Here is a 17,163-nt window from a genome sequence, read left to right as displayed (position 1 = left end):
GACAGTAAAGACCAAAGGATAAACTCCTGTCTGTTGTAATATTCCAGGCTAATGTTCTCAGATTCTGATCCATTATTGGAACATTCCAGTCTAATGTTCTCAGATTCTGATCTGTTGTTGGAACATTCCAATCTATTGTTCTCAGATTCTGATCTCTCCTCCCCCGTCTATCGATCTGCTGATCCCTGTTAGTGCTGTCGGTGATACTCCCGCCCATAATATGGGATAACACATTGAACTGAGTCCCTAATTAATAGAAGAGGCAAACCTTCCAGTGACACATTTAGGATCCACGGAGACTGACTTCAATCACAGTCGCTGAACAACTAGCTCCAACCAACACCTTTTAATTCAATGCTGTTTTATTAAAATTAAAAACAATGATTTTTGTTTGCATTCTGGATGGGGTATGTGAGGGTGACTGGTGGAGAAAATGTTGAGGCTGGTAGATCAATTGAGTGTAACCATTCAATCTGCCTTGTACATGGGAGTAATGCCATAAGTTGATCAGAATGTAAACATGCTTCTCTATTTACAAATGGAAACATACATTCTGTAACTACTGACCAAGCATTATAATTTCAATAAAACATTAAGACAATTTTTATAGTGCATGATCTGAGGGGAATGTATGCCTGAGACAACGTGGTGTTAAAACAGACAAATGGCATGGATATGTTAACAGAGAATTGTACGTGACATGTGCAATTCAGTTTGATATTCCAGGATCAGAGAGGGCCGATGAGGACTGTGCTATTGATGCATTCGATATTAATTAACTGTGTCGAAGTGTCATTTATTGGACTTTAATTACAGTGTGATTGTGGCATTGTGGAGGAGACAGAAAACAGAGAGAATTGGGGGACATGGCAGTTCAGACTGGAGGGAGGGGCAGTAATATTCCCCAGTCATCAGTATTGGAATGTTACTCTTTATAACTCATATGAATAACAGATTCAAGGGTACTTCTAAAGTGAGGAATGAGGACTGAAATCTGTTTATTGAACACAAAATACAGGGACAAAATGATTTTCTGTCCATACTAAACTATGGAACGTACATAGAGATAAGATATTTAAAATATACACAAGATATTGAGCTACATAAATTGAAATGGATATTACAAAACCATGGAAGTGGTATCGGTAAAAACAATGACTGCAGATGCTGGAAACCAGGTTCTGGATTAGTGGTGCTGGAAGAGCACAGCAGTTCAGGCCGCATCCAAGTAGCTTCGAAATCGACGTTTCGGGCAAAAGCCCTTCATCAGGAATAAAGGCAGTGAGCCTGAAGCGTGGAGAGATAACCTAGAGGAGGGTGGGGGTGGGGAGAAAGTAGCATAGAGTACAATGGGTGAGTGGGAGAGAGTTGAAGGTGATAGGTCAAGGAGGAGAGGGTGGAGTGGATAGGTGGAAAAGAAGAGAGGCAGGTAGGACAAGTCCGGACATGTCATGGTAACTATTACTGAGCTGGAATTTTAGAACTAGGGTGAGGTGGGGGAAGGGGAAATGAGGAAACTGTTGAAGTCCACATTGATTCCTTGGGGTTGAAGTGTTCCACGGCGGAAGATGAGACGTTCTTCCTCCAGGCGTCTGGTGGTGAGGGAGCGACGGTGAAGGAGGCCAGGACTTCCATGTCCTCGGCAGAGTGGGAGGAGGAGTTTAAATGTTGGGCCACGGGGCGGTGTGGTTGATTGGTGCGAGTGTCCCGGAGATGTTCCGTAAAGCGCTCTGCTAGGAGGCGCCCAGTTTCCCCAATGTAGAGGAGACCGAATTGGGAGCAACGGATACAATAAATGATATTAGTGGATGTGCAGGTAAAACTTTGATGTATGTGGAAGGCTCCTTTAGGGCCTTGGATAGAGGTGAGGGAGGAGGTGTGGGTACAGGTTTTACAGTTCCTGCGGAGGCAGGTGAAAGTGCCAGGATGGGAGGATGGGTTGTTTGGGGGCGTGGACCTGACCAGGTACTCTCGAAGGGAACGGTCTTTGCGGAAGGCAGAAAGGGGTGTGGAGGGAAATATATCCCTGGTGGTGGGGTCTGTTTGGAGATGGCAGAAATGTCAGCGGATGATTTGGTTTATACGAAGGTTGGTAGGGTGGAAGCTGGGCGCCAGGGGCGTTCTGTCCTTGTTACGGTTGGAGGGGTATGGTCTGTGGGCGGAGGTGCGGGAAGTAGATAAGATGCTTTGGAGGGCATCTTTAACCACTGGGAAGGGAAATTGCGGTATCTAAAGAAGGAGGCCATCTGGTGTGTTCTGTGGTGGAACTGGTCCTCCTGGGAGCAGATCCGGCAGAGGCGGAGGAATTCGGAAGTAGTGTGCAAACTATATCAATCATTAATTGACTCACAGCTGAGATGCTGATTCTCCCTCTAACAGTGATCCCCCTCACTGAGATTCACTCGCACAGTATTTCAGTATCGAGGGGGGTTCTCAATTCTTGCTGCTGTTCTATTTAAATTAATCCATTTTCTCCTGGTAAAATAATAAACCTTTTGGTCTCTTTATAACTGCCATCAACAAAGCTCTGTGATATTATTGAAGATAAATGATCTGGGACCACAGCCAGTAACCGCACAGTGCAAACAGGGTATGGCATCAGACAAAGGCCTTGCGGTCCGTGAGAATTTCTGTCTTTTTCTATCTCCCCTCATGTTGTCTTCTGATCTATCCAACTGACCCTCGTTTAACACCCTTCCAATCACTCCCTGTTTCCAAATTGTGCAGTTGTACATCTTGATGTGCAGCCATTTTGGAGAAATGGGTAGAGCAGGGACAGGAATGATTGTTGTAGGTTCCGGGGTTTAGAGGCTTCATTAAGAACAGGGAAGGTACTAAAAGTGGGGAGGGTGGCATTGTTCATCAAAGGCAGTATTACGGTAGCAGAAAGGATGTTTGATGAAGACTCGTCTACTGAGGTAGTATGGGAAGAGGTTAGAAACAAAAACGGAGAGATCACCTGTTGATAGTTCTCTATAGACCTCTGAAAAGTTCCAGAGATGCAGAGGAAAGGATTACAAAGATCATACTGGATAGGAGCAAAAGTAACAGAAGACTTTAACTTTCCAAATATTGACTGGAAACGCTAGAGCTCAATTACTTTATATGGGTCAGTTTTTGTCCAATGTGTGCAGAATGGTTTCCTGACACATTATGTCGATAGGCCAACAAGGGATGAGGCCAAATTGGATTTGGTACCGGGTAATGAACCAGAGCAGGTATTAGATTTGGAGGTAGGTGACCTCGGTGATAGTGACCACAATTCAGTTATGTTTACCTTCGCGATGGAAAGGGACAGGTGTATACCACAGGGCAAGTGTTATAGCTGGGGCAAAGGCAATCATGATGCGATTAGGAAAGGTTTTAGGATGCATAGGATGGGGAAGGAAACTTCAGGGGATGGGCACAATTCAAATGTGGAGTTTTTTTCAAGGAACAGCTACTTGTGTGTCCTTAATAAGTTTATATCTGTCAGGAAAGTGGGCGACACGGTGGCACGGTGGCACAGTGGTTAGCACTACTGCCTCACAGCGCCAGAGACCCGGGTTCAATTCCCGCCTCAGGCGACTGACTGTGTGGAGTTTGCACAATCTCCCCGGGTCTGCGTGGGTTTCCTCCGGGTGCTCCGGTTTCCTCCCACAGTCCACAGATGTGCAGGTCAGGTGAATTGGCCGTGCTAAATTGCCCGTAGTGTTAGGTAATGGGTAGATGTAGGGGTATGGGTGGGTTGCGCTTCGGCGGGGCAGTGTGGACTTGTTGGGCCGAAGGGCCTGTTTCCACACTGTAAGTAATCTAATCTATATTCCATACAGAAAGGGGGAAGTGGTGGAGTGAGGGTGCTGTGGTTTACTGAAGAAGGTGACTCTCTTGTCAAGAGGAAGAAGGAGGCTTCCTTCTCCATGAGGTTATGCCTCCCCCCGCAAAAAACCTGGTGCAGCCATGTTTTGAGCATTGTATACAGTTCTGGTCACCGCATTATAGGAAGGATGTGGATGCCTTGGAAATGTTGAAGAGGAGATTTGCTAGAATGTAGACTGGAATGCAGGGAAGGCCTGACAGGAATGGTTGAGGGACTTGAGGCAGTTTTCATGAAAGACAAAAAGCTTGAGAGACATGCAAGATGATCAGAGGATTAGATACTTTGGAAAGTGAAAACCTTTTTCCTCGGATGATCATTGCTAGCATGAGGGGATGTAGTTTTAAATTGAGGGGTGATAGATTTCAGACAGATGTCAGAAATAATTTTTTCACTCAGAGAGTAATAATGGCAAGGAATATGCTGCCCGCCCAACAATAGCAGACTCACCAAATTTAAGGCCATTTAAATGAGTATCGAATAAACATAAGGATGAAAATGTAACAGTGTAGGTTAGGTGGGCTTCAGATTGGTTTCACAGGTCGGTGCAACATTGAGACCCGAAGGGCCTGTACTGTGCTGTAATGTTCTGTGTTCATGGACCTACAATGGCCTGAATAGCTTCCTTCTGTGATGTAACAATTCTGAGGTACTCTGGCCCACAATAAAAGCTTTATGTGCCTTGAGAGACAAGCTGGTCCAGTCAAGGACAGTCACTGCGCAATCATCCATCATCTCTTCCTGTTTTCTGATAAGCAGCGGCCTCAAAATATCAGTCCAAACAAAATAAATTGATTCAAATTCACACAGTCAGGAGGACGTTCACCCAAGTAATTTCCATCGGAGGATTTAATGAATAATAAGATTTCAGAATAACATAAATAATAAAACAATATCACAACAGCAAAATAATTGTCAGCAGAGTAAAACTTACAGTTCCAAATAGTTCCAAGTTCAACATTGTCTTCTGTTTTGGTCACTTTGCTATTAGGAAGGATGTTATTAAACTGAAACTTTACAAGGTTTTTGCCAGGACTTCAGAGTCTGAGTCATAGGCAGAGGTTGGATAAGCTGGGACATTTCTCTTTACAGCACAGGAGACTGAGGGGGGCATGAAGTGCTTCGAGAGGCTAGTCATGGCCTACATCAGTTCAAGTCTCCCAGCCTGCCTCGATCCCCTCCAATGTTCCTACCAGTGGAGTGGGTCTATAGTGGGTATCATATCCCTAGAACATCTGGACAACAAGGACACCTACATCAGATTCCTGCTCATTGATTATAGCTCCACCTTCAAAACCATTATTCCCCTCAGACCAATCACAAAACACCGTGACCTCAGACACGGCTCCACCCTCCGCAACGGATCCTCAGCTTTCTGACCCACAGTCCACAATCAGAGAAGATAGGTAACTGTGCCTCTTCCACAATAACTTTCAACACGGAAACCCCAATGGATGTGTCCTCAGCCCCCTACTATACTCCCTGTACACCCACGACTGTATTGCTAAATTCAGAACGAATGCCATCTGCATGTTCACTGATGACACCATCATAGTAGAACAGATTTGCAATGATGGCAAGTCAACATACAGAACGGAAATACACGGCTTGGTGATGTGCTGAACTGAGACTAACCTCTCTTCCAACGTCGGCAGAGCTAACCAAATGATCAATGAGTTCAGAAAGAAAGGAGGAACACATGCCCCCATCTGCATCAATGGAACTGAAGTTGAAAGAGTGGAAAGCATTAAGTTGCTTGGAGTGACGATAACTGACTTCGCATGTAGATGTGACAGTCGAGATGGCACAACAACGCCTCTTCTTTCTTTGGCAGCTCAGGACATTTGACATGTCCACAATGACCCTCACCAATGTCTACAAATGCACCACTGAGAGCAAACCATCCGGGTGCATAATGGCCTGGCGTGGCAATAGCCCTACCCAGCACAGGAAGAGAAATGACAGAAGGTTTTGTGCATGGCCCATGCTATTATGGAAGCCAACCGCACGTCCATTGACTACATTTACATGACTTGCTGCTGCAGAAGGGCTGACAACATTATCAACGATCCATTGCACCCTGGATCTCCTAAAATCTCTTCCATCAGACAGACAATACAGAAGCTTGAACACACAAACCAGTGGCTCATGAACAACATCTTCCCAGCCATTATTAAACTGAGGAATGGATTCTCTAACTTCAAATAATGCTGATCTTGCTCACGTTGATCTTGGCTATTGCATGCCCTTTGTGTTGTAGCCAGTATGCCTCAGTCTAAATTTTGCCTTTCCGCTCTGTTCTGTATGTTACATATACTCACTTGGTGGGTCTATGTACACTGGGCAGCGTGCCAATTCCAATCCCGGTATTGACGTCTGGCTTCAGAGTTCACTGCTGTGAATGGACTCAGACTTCGGAGAAGAAGTCAACAAAAGTATGCACATCCGCCTCACCCAATCAATTCTCAGTTTGGTGCCATCAGTAGATTTTGAAAGATTACATTTAGTACCCTCGCGCAGATGTTTAATCTGCTTCCTGAATAGATGGGTGCCAAACATCAATTCCGGGATTATCCTGTTCGTAATTGCTTTCCATCCCAAAAAAGGAGCTGTTTATTCTGACTCACTTTTTCTTTCAGCTCTCTACCATTCTCAACCCATGCCAGTATATTAGATCTCACTGTGGCACACTGTTATGGGCCAGGACAGAACACCTCGAGTCATTTCAAGGAAGTAGTACAGACTCAAACTTTGCTTGTTGCCTTAAGCAGGTGTAAGGCAGATATTCCAGGAGTGACGCAGCTGGTCAAGCCACTTAGTTTTAAATAAAACAGAATTTATTTTCAAGGTTACGGAATGAAACACAAAAAGAAGAGAATAGCATGCAGAATAACAATCTATCCGAAAACCCAACAGATTATCCTAACTTAATGATGTTAGCAAATTAAATTCATAAGAAGTGGGTACATGGGAAGACCAAGAACTGACTTTCAATCCAGCCGACAAAAATGTAGGGCATTACTGTGTAACATGATTAGGGATGACAATACCAAGAGGCAGCCAATTAGAAGCCATATACATGCTACTAGTTCCACAGTAATTAGAACTAAAGTGACTTTTCCCAGCTTTTGTCATTTTAAAGTTTTGTAAATAAATATTAAAAAATATTAAAAGTTTGTTACTCAACTAATCTTCCCGGTGAAGCTTTCTGGTCTTCAGTAGCACTCCACTTCTCAACTGAGAATCTGAAAACGGTTGAAAGCCATTGGGTGGTACCGTGGCACAGTGGTTAGCACTGCTGCCTCACAGCGCCAGGGACCCGGGTTCAATTCCCACCTCAGGCAACTGTCTGTGTGGAGTTTGCACATTCTCCCGGTGTCTGTGTGGGTTTCCTCCGGGTGCTCCGGTTTCCTTGCACAGTCCAAAAATGCGCCGGTTAGTTGAATTGGCCATGCTAAATTGTGCGTAGTGTTCGGTGAAGGGGTAAATGTAGGCAAATGGATCTGGATCGGTTGCTCTTTGGGGGGTTGGTGTGGACTTGTTGAACCAATGGGCATATTTCCACACTGTAAGTAATCTGTATCTGAATAATCTAAGGTGTTGTTCGAAGTACTTGAAACAATCCCCATAAATTCGAAAGGAAACATCAAACCCAGGTTCTTCAAGGAGAGATATCGGCGGGGGGGGAGGGAATCAGCATGGACCTTCTTCTTTGGCCTGATAGCTTCACACCTGGCTGCCTGCTTTCAGTAAACAGCCAGTCTGTGAAAGATCAGTCCAAACAAATCAAAACAGAGGGTCTGGGTTGGGAGAACTGGCCACTCACCTTTCATAAGAACAGAAGGACTAGGAGCAGGAGTAGGCCATCTGGTCCTTGTAACCTGCTCAGCCATTCTGTAACATCAAAGCTGATCCACTCGTGGACACAGATCCACTTACCCGCACTCTACTGTATCCGTAATTTACTTCATTTTTCAAAACATATCTATCTCAGCTCGAAAAACATTTACTGAAGTAGCGTCAACTACTTCACTGGGCAGGGAGTTCCATAGAATTATAAGCCTCTGGTGAAGAGGTTCTTTCTCAATTCAATCCTAAATCTGCTCCCTCTAATATTGAGGTTATTTCATCTTGTCCTTGCTTCACCTGCCAGTGGAACCATCCTCTCTACTTTTTTCTTACCTCTTCCCTTCATAATATTTTTATGTTTCTATAAGATCCTCCACTCATTCTTATAAATTCCAATGAATATAATGCTGATCTACTCTATCTGTGCTCATAAGACAACCCCCTCAACTCCAGATTCACCAGAGTGAATCTCCCCTGCACCACCTCCATTGCCAGTACATCGCTTTGCTATGAAGGAGGACAAAACTACTCACAATACTCCAGGTATGACCTCACCAGCACCCTGTACAAGTGTAACATAACCTTCCTGCTTTTAAATTCAACCCCTTTTGCAATGAAGAGCAAAATACCATTTACCTTCCGAATTACTTGATGTACCTGCAGATCAACCTTCTGTGATTCATGTACAAGGACACCCAGGTCCCTCTGCACAGCAGCATGCTGCATCTTTTTACAATTCAAGTAATCATCCTTTTTACTGGTACTCCTAACAAAAAAGATTACTTCATATTTATTAATATTGTATTCCATCTGCCAGACCTTTACCTATTCATGCAATGTAACTATTTTCCTCTGCAAAGTTTCACAGTACTCTGCACACTTTGGTCTACCGCTCATCTTCGTGCCATCTGCAAATTTTGACCAACTACGCATGCTCCCAACTCCACATCATCTATATAAATTGTGAATAATTGCAACCCCAACACTGATCCCTGAGGCACACCACTCAGCACTGATTGCCAGCCAGGATAGCACTCATTTATACCCACTCTTTGCTTCCCGTTAGTCAACCAATCTTTTATCCATGCTAATACTTCAGCCGTAACGCCATCCATGTTTATCTTATGCAGCAGCCTATCAAAGCCTTTTTGAAACCTAGATACACCACATCCACTGCGGCCTCATTGTCTATCTTGCTCGTAATGTCTTCGTAGATTTCCAAAAGACTTGTTAAGCATGATCTGCCCTTCATGCATCCTCGCTGCATCTGTGCAATGGGCTGTTTTCTATCAAAATGCCTTGCTATTTCTTCCTTGATCATACAGTCAAAGCATCTTCCCCACTACACAGATTAAGTTAACTGGTTTATAATTCCCCAACTTTTATCCACCTGCCTTTTTAAACAATGGCTTCCCATTTGCTGCTTTTCAATCTGCTGGGACTGGTCCAAAGTTCAGCAAATTTTAGAAAATTACCACAAGTGCACTTGTTATTTCTCCTGCTATCTTTTTAGTACCCTGGGATACATTACATCAGGGCCAGAGGATTCGTCTAACCTTAGCTCCATTACTCCATTAGCTTGCCCAACGCTACCTCCTCTGCAACAATGATTGTTCACAAGTCCTCACCTACCTTCATCTCTTTGGTAATAGCAAGGACTGCAGATGCTGGAAACCAGATTCTAGAGTGGAGCTGGTAAAGCACAACAGTTCAGAGCATTCCTGATGAAAGGCTTTTGCTTGAAACATCGATCATTCTGCTCCTCAGATGCTGCCTGAACTGCTGTGCTTTAGCAACACCACTCTAATCTAGAATCTTCATCTCTTCGTCGATCACTGGCACGTTATTAGTGTCATTCATTATGAAGACTGATACAAATACCTGTTCAATGCCTCAGCCATTTCATCATATCCTGTAAATAAATGCTCCTTCTTATCCTCTCAAGGACCAACATTTAAATTAGCCACACATTTTCATTTTATATATTTAGGGAATCATCTGCTATCTGTCTTCATATACTGTGCGAGAGATTTTTTTTGTCGTGTTCTATCCTACTTTTCTTTATAGCTATTTTCGTGGCTTTCTGTTGACATTTAATCTTTTCCCAATATTCTAGGTTCCTGCTGTTCTTGGCCACTTTCCATTCCATCTCTTTCAATTTGATAGCCTTGCGTATTTGCTTAGACACCCACGGCAGACTTCCCCTTTTCTTACAGTCTTTCCTTTTCACTGAATATACGTTTGCTTAGGACTTTGAAAAACTACTTTGAAAATCCTCCACTGCTCGTCAACTCTCACCATAAAGCATTTGTTTCCAGTCGACTTTTGCCAAGTCCTTCCCCCATTCTGTTGTAGTCTCCTTCGTTTAAGCACAGGACACTGGTATTGAATTTTATCTTGACTCTCCATCTGTGTTTTAAATTCAACCATACTGTGATCATTCCTGCCAAGTTGATTCCTAACTATGAGGTCATTACTTATTCCTGTCTCATTACACAGGACCAGATCTAGCATAGCTCACTCCTCATTGTACGTATTTTAGTTTTAGACTTGAAAGCACTCCCAAGTATTCAAACACAGACTCTTTGGATTCGCTGCTTTTCAGACTGCTATGAAAGAAAAACAAGGACAGCATAACCTTATTAAAGGAGTAGCATTGTCACAACACGACACTTGGGACGTCATCAAATATGTTTCTGAAAATTCAAATTCACTGCATATATTGATTCGCCATAATTTATTTCACAGTCGGATTCATAAATATGATTCGCCATTAATAATTTGATATTAACTTGATCCATGTTCATTACTTTCAAATTAACATAATTCTCAAAGTTCACTGGCAAAGCATTCTTTCTAATAAACTCTTGTATTGTCCTGACTGCTTCTCTGGTGCTAAGCAGACTGTAATTCTCTGTGTCTCCCTGCCTCCTTTAGAAATATTGGGGTTACATTTGCTGCTCTCAAATCTGTCAATTCAATCATCTGGAATTTGGAAGACGGCAAGCAAAGTATCCATTATTCCCATGGCCACCTCCTTTAGGAATCAGAGATATAGATTATCATTCCATGGGGATTTATCAGACTTTAGTGCAAATAATTTCTCCAAAACTGCTTATTTAGTGATTTGCTTCTATTTCTTTTCTTTCTCAGTAGACCTAGAATTGATTGGAACCAAGTTATTAAAATCCTATCATAAAGGCAGAACTGAAGTAGATGCTTCATAGTCTGCCATTTTCCTGTTCTCCATTCGTTGGTTTTGGACTGTAAGGAAACTACAAATATCTTCTCCAACATGTCACCTTGGTATATTGTACGTTGAGAAGATTTTACATTTCATGCTCGTTAATATATTCTTCCAAAACCCATTAGTTCCTGTCTTTAGCTGTTCAATGATTGACCTTCCACAGCCATACAATCACAGAAGCATAGACTCTGTACCATCAAAAATACGGCACGGTCTATATTATTCCAAATTTCCTACATCAGTCCCGTAGCCATGAATGGTGTGAGGTGACCCGTGATACCTGCCCCCCTTAGGAAGTGCATTCCAGATACCATGACCCTCTGGGTGAAAAACAATCCCTGATTCATCTCCAAACCTCAAATCCTTCCCTTTAAAAGTGTGCTCCCCTGTTCTTGGCCCTTTTGACTAAAAGGAACAGCTGCTGTCTATCTACCCTGTCCATGTCCCTCGTAATCTTATACTTCTGAATCACGTCTCCCTCAGCCTTCTCTCATTCAAATTTAACAATCCGAGCTTATCCAGCCTCTCTCCATGGGTGATATGCTCCATAATTGGAAACATCCAGGTGAATCTCTGCACCCCCTCCAGAATAATCACATACTTCCTGCAATGTGGCTCCGAGAACTCCACACAGTATTCCATATTGGCCTCACCAAAGTGCTACATAGATCTTGTAATCTCTGCCTCGATGTGTAAAGGTTATACCTACTGCTTCCATTGACTTCTTACGTAACCTTTTATCCTCCTGCGTCACATTCAAGAATGTGTGAAAAAGCTCCCTATGACCTTTCTTGTGTGCTACAATTCATTGTGTATTCCCCATTTTGTTCCTTCTTCCAAAGTGCATCACCTCAGTTGTCAGAGTTACATTCCATCTGCCATTGATCCACCAATCTCCAGGCATGTTTCCAGGCGGATTTAAAATTGAGGCAGACTGAGAATGCAGAAAAAAGCAAGGATAACTTAGGACATATGACTTCCAACATCTCTAATGATAAGGAAGTTAGCATTAAGGCACTTTACCTGAATGCACGTAGCATTCATAACAAAGTCGATGAACTAATGGCACAGATAATATTGAATGATTATGATGTAGTAGGCATCACAGAGACTTGGTTACAGGGGGGTCAGGACTGGCAGTTAAACCTCCATGGTTTTTCAACTTATCGAAAAGACAGAGAGGTGGGCAGAGGGGGTGGGGTTGCCTTGTTAGTTAAGAACAAAATTAAATCTATGGTATTGAATGACATAGCGTCGGATGATGTGGAGTCTGTGTGGGTGGAATTGAGGAACCACAAAGGCAAAAAAACATAATTGGAGTTGTGTACAGACCTCCTAACAGTGGTCAGGACCAGGGACGCAACATATACCGGGAAATAGAGAAGGCATGTCAGCAAGGCAAGGTTACATTGATCATGGGTGACTTCAATATGCAGGTGGACTGGGTAAATAATGTTGCTAGTGGATCTAAAGAAAGGGAATTCATGGAATGCTTACAGGATGGCTTTTTGGAACAGCTTGTCATGGAGCCCACAAGAGAGCAGGCTATTCTGGACCTAGTGCTTTGCAATGAACCAGACTCTATAAAAGATCTTAAAGTAAGGGAACCCTTAGGAAGTAGCGACCATAATATGGTAGAGTTCAGTCTGGAGTTTGAAAGGGAGAAGGCAAAATCTGATGTAATGGTGTTACAGTTGAATAATGGTAATTATGAAGGCATGAGAGAGGAACTGACTAAAATAGACTGGAAGCAGAGGCTAACCGGGAAGACACTAGAGCAAAAATGGCAGGAGTTTGTAGGTATAATTGAGGACACCGTACAGAGGTTCATTCCCAAGAAAAGAAAGATTAACCAGGGAGGGATTAGACAACCTTGGCTGACAAAGAAAGTCAGGAAATGTATTAAAGAAAAATAGAGATCCTATAAAGTGGCTAAGAACAGTGGGAAATCAGAAGATTGGGAAGGATACAAAAGCAAACAGAGGATAACAAATAACAAAGAGAGTAATAAGAAATGAGAGGATCAAATATGAAGGTAGGCTAGCCAGTAATATTAGAAATAATAGTAAAAGTTTCTTTCAGTACATAAACAAACGACAGGCAAAAGTAGACATTGGGCCACTTCAAACTGATGCAGGGAGCCTCGTGATGGGAGATAAGGAAATAGTAGGAGAACTTAACAAATACTTTGCGTCAGTTTTCACAGTGGAAGACATGAGTAATATCCCAAAAATTAAAGGGTGTCACGGGGCTGAGTTGAGTATGGTTGCCATTACGAAAGAGATAGTGCTAGAAAAGTTAAAAAGTCTTAAAATTGATAAATCTCCTGGCCCCGATGGGATACACGCTAGAGTTCTGAGAGAGGTTGCTGAGGAAATAGCAGAGGCATTGGTTGAGATCTTTCAAGAGTCACTGGAGTCAGGAAAGGTCCCGGATGATTGGAAGATGGCTGTAGTAACCCCTTTGTTCAAGAAAGGATCAAGGCAAAAGATGCGAAATTATACGCCAATCAGCTGAACCTCGGTTGTTGGTAAAATTCTAGAATTCATCATTAAGGATGAGGTTTCTAAATTCCTGGAAGAGCAGAGTCTGATTAGAACAAGTCAACATGGATTTAGTAAAGGGAGGTCATGCCTGACAAACCTGTTGGAATGTTTTGAAGAGGTAACAAGTAGGTTAGACCAGGGAAACCCAGTGAATGTGGTCTATCTAGACTTTCAAAAGGCCTTTGATAAGGTGCCACACGGGAGGCTGCTGAGCAAGGTGAGGGCCCATGGTGTTCGAGGTGAGCTGCTGGGATGGATTGAGGATTGGCTGTCTAACAGAAGGCAGAGAGTTGGGATAAGAGGTTCTTTTTCAGAATGGCAGCCGGTGACGAGCGTTGTCCCGCAGGGTTCGGTGCTGGGGCCACAGATGTTCGCATTATATATTAATGATTTGGATGAGGGAACCGGGGGCATTCTAGCGAAGTTTGCCGATGATACGAAGTTAGGTGGAGAGGCAGGTAGTTCTGAGGAAGTGGGGAGGCTACAGAAGGATCTAGACAGGTTGGGAGAGTGGTCCAGGAAATGGCTGATGGAATTTAACGTGAGCAAGTGCGAGGTCTTGCACTTTGGCAAAAAGAATAAAAGCATGGACTACTTTCTAAATGGTGAGAAAATTAATAAAGCCAATGCACCAAGGGATCTGGGAGTGCGAGTCGAGGATTCTCTAAAGGTAAACATGTAGGTTGAGTCTGTGATTAAGAAAGCGAATGCAATGTTGTCTCTTATCTCAAGAGGGTTGGAATATAAAAGCAGAGATGTACTACTAAGAATTTATAAAGCTCTGGTTAGGCCCCATTTGGAGTACTGTGTCCAGTTTTAGTCCCCACACCTCAGGAAGGACATACTGGCACTGGAACGTGTCCAGCGGAGATTCACACGGATGCTCCCTGGAATGACAGGTCTAGCATATGAGGAACGACTGAGGATACTGGGATTGTATTCGTTGGAGTTTAGAAGATTAAGGGGAGATCTAATAGAGATGTACAAAATAATACATGGCTTTGAAAAGGTGGATGCTAGGAAATTGTTTCTGTTAGGCGAGGAGACAAGGACCCGTGGACACAGCCTTAGAATTAGAGGCGGTCATTTCAGAACAGAAATGCGGAGACATTTCTTCAGCCAGAGAGTGGTGGGCCTGTGGAATTCATTGCCACGGAGTGCAGTGGAAGCCGGTACACTAAATGTTTTCAAGGCCGAGATTGATAGGTTCTTGTTGTCTAGAGGAATTAAGGGCTACGTGGAGAATGCTGGTAAGTGGAGCTGAAATGCGCATCCGCCATGATTGAATGGCGGGGTGGACTCGATGGGCTGAATGGCCTTATTTCCACTCCTATGTCTTATGGTCTTATGGTCTTAATCTGACCATTCCATCTGTATCTTACTGTAACATAAGACCTTCCTAAACACAGACTTACTATCACACTCCTAATCCCCCTCTACATTCACACCTGCACCATTTATGAATACCACATTTAATAAGGGACACAGCACTGATCACTGTGGTATACCAGGGGACAATGGTCTCCAGTCACACAAACAACCTTCTACCACCACGTATTTTGTGCAAAATTTTCTTTAACACTGATCTGAAACCCCTACTGGTGTATCGTTCCCTGCTCTATCACTACAACCCTTCCTATAAAGGGTGTTCTCCCGTCCTCGGACACCTTACCTGCGACCAGATTCTATTTAAACATTTGCATCAGCGCCTTTCATCCCTTGTCTCCAACTGCAGTCTGAGATGTAACTGATCTGGGCATGGGCATTGGTCCAATTTTATACCAGCCAATACATCAATCCATGCTCACATCTTATATCAATCTGTAAAAGAGCTTCCCAGTCCATCTTCTTGAATTCTATACCCGCCTCCTCCTTTTCCAAAGTAAAACAGACGTGAAGTTCTCATATAACAATAAATCAGCATCTTCAGTTTCACGCACAAATTTCAGCCTTGATCCTAGACCAATTCTCCTCAGCAGACCATTGTGCCATCTGAGGAATTAATCTGGAGAAAGCCAATTCAGTATATGTGATCAGTATATTTTACTTAGATCACGACATCAAAATTGTATAGGTACAGTCTCCCCAACTCTCTGTGTTACTTGTGCAGAATGTCTTTACATCTAATAGGAGCAAATCACTGCAGAAGCAGAATCTGCACTGAAACCAACACATGCTAGAGATCACAGTGAGTCAGACAGCATCTGTAAAGAGAGAGCAAGCTAACACTTTGAGTCTAATTGATACTTCATCGTCTGTATTCGGATTCCGTTTAAATGAACGCATTTAAAGGGACACAGCACTGGAACGTGTGGCACATCAGCGTACACCGGGCTGCAGTCACACAAACAACCTTCTACAACCACCTATGTTCTCCAATAGTTTCTCCAGTGCTTTCCTTCCACCGTTTGCATATGTTCCTCCCAATACACTTTGCTGTAATGTTTTCGGCTAACTTACTGTGTTTGCTGATTAAAACTCCTCTTGAATACCTGACTGTACCGTATTCACTGATTCGCCATTATTTACAAATACAAGAGATATCTTCAAGAAAAAAATTATAAATTATAACTTCCCTTTCATAAATGCAGAACAATTCACTTGAAATTTGCTATTACTTTCTCAGTGTCCAATAAGATCTTCGTTACAATAGGTTGCAACAGATTCCCTACTGTGGATAACAACTAACTGGCCTGTCGTCCCCCACTCTCCTACTTCTTCCCTTCATAAATCATTTGAATGCATTCATAACCTTCCGAAGTGAATACAGAGAAATACAGTGGCCCCTTTTGCAATCAATATGTGTATTGGTGTTTTCTCTGAAATTTCAGTTTGAATTATATCCGGTCTGTCAGACTGATCAATCCTCATCCCAGTTCTGTTTCCAAATACTACCTCGTAACTGTATATGAATTATTTTAGTCTTTAGTTACAAAGGTCCTGTGGTGACTTGGTATTTCTGGGAGATTTTCTGGATCTTCCTCTTTGAAGAATGATGCAATGTAACTGTTTCGTTTCCTTGTCATTTTTCTGTTCTCTACAATAAATTCTCGTAACCACACATTCGCTTTGCCAAATTTGATCTTGATTTAATTTTCCTTTCAAGTATCAACAGACGCTTTTCGCCAGTATTTACAATTAACAAAGAAAATCACAGCACAGGAACAGGTCCTTCAGCCCTCCAAGCCTGTGTCTATCCAGATCCTCTATCTAAACCTGTCGTCTATTTTCTAAGGATCTGTATGCCTCTGCTTCCTCATATTTAATGACGCTATCGTCACCGCCTCTGCTACCTCAGCTGGCAACGCATTCCAGCCACCCACTACCCTCTGCGCAAAGAACATTTCGAGCATATCTCCAATAAACTTTTCCCCTTTCATCTTGAATTCTTGACCCCCAGTAACTGAGTCCCCCACTCTGGAATAAGCTTCTTGCTATCCACCCTGTTTACATCTCTCAAGATTTGTAGACAACAATCAAGTCCTCCCTCAACCTCCGTCTTTCTAATGAAATTCATCCTAATTTACCAAACCTCTCTTTATATGTCGTTCTCTCCATACTAGGCAACATTCTGGTGAAAATCCTCTACCCTCTTTCCAAAACATCCAGATCCTTTCTGTAATGTGGCAACCAGAACTGTCCGCAGTATTCCGAATGTGACTGAA

Source organism: Chiloscyllium punctatum, chromosome 14 (assembly GCF_047496795.1).
Source record: "Chiloscyllium punctatum isolate Juve2018m chromosome 14, sChiPun1.3, whole genome shotgun sequence".
NCBI lineage: Eukaryota > Metazoa > Chordata > Chondrichthyes > Orectolobiformes > Hemiscylliidae > Chiloscyllium > Chiloscyllium punctatum.
Note: the sequence above shows the minus strand (reverse complement) of the source record.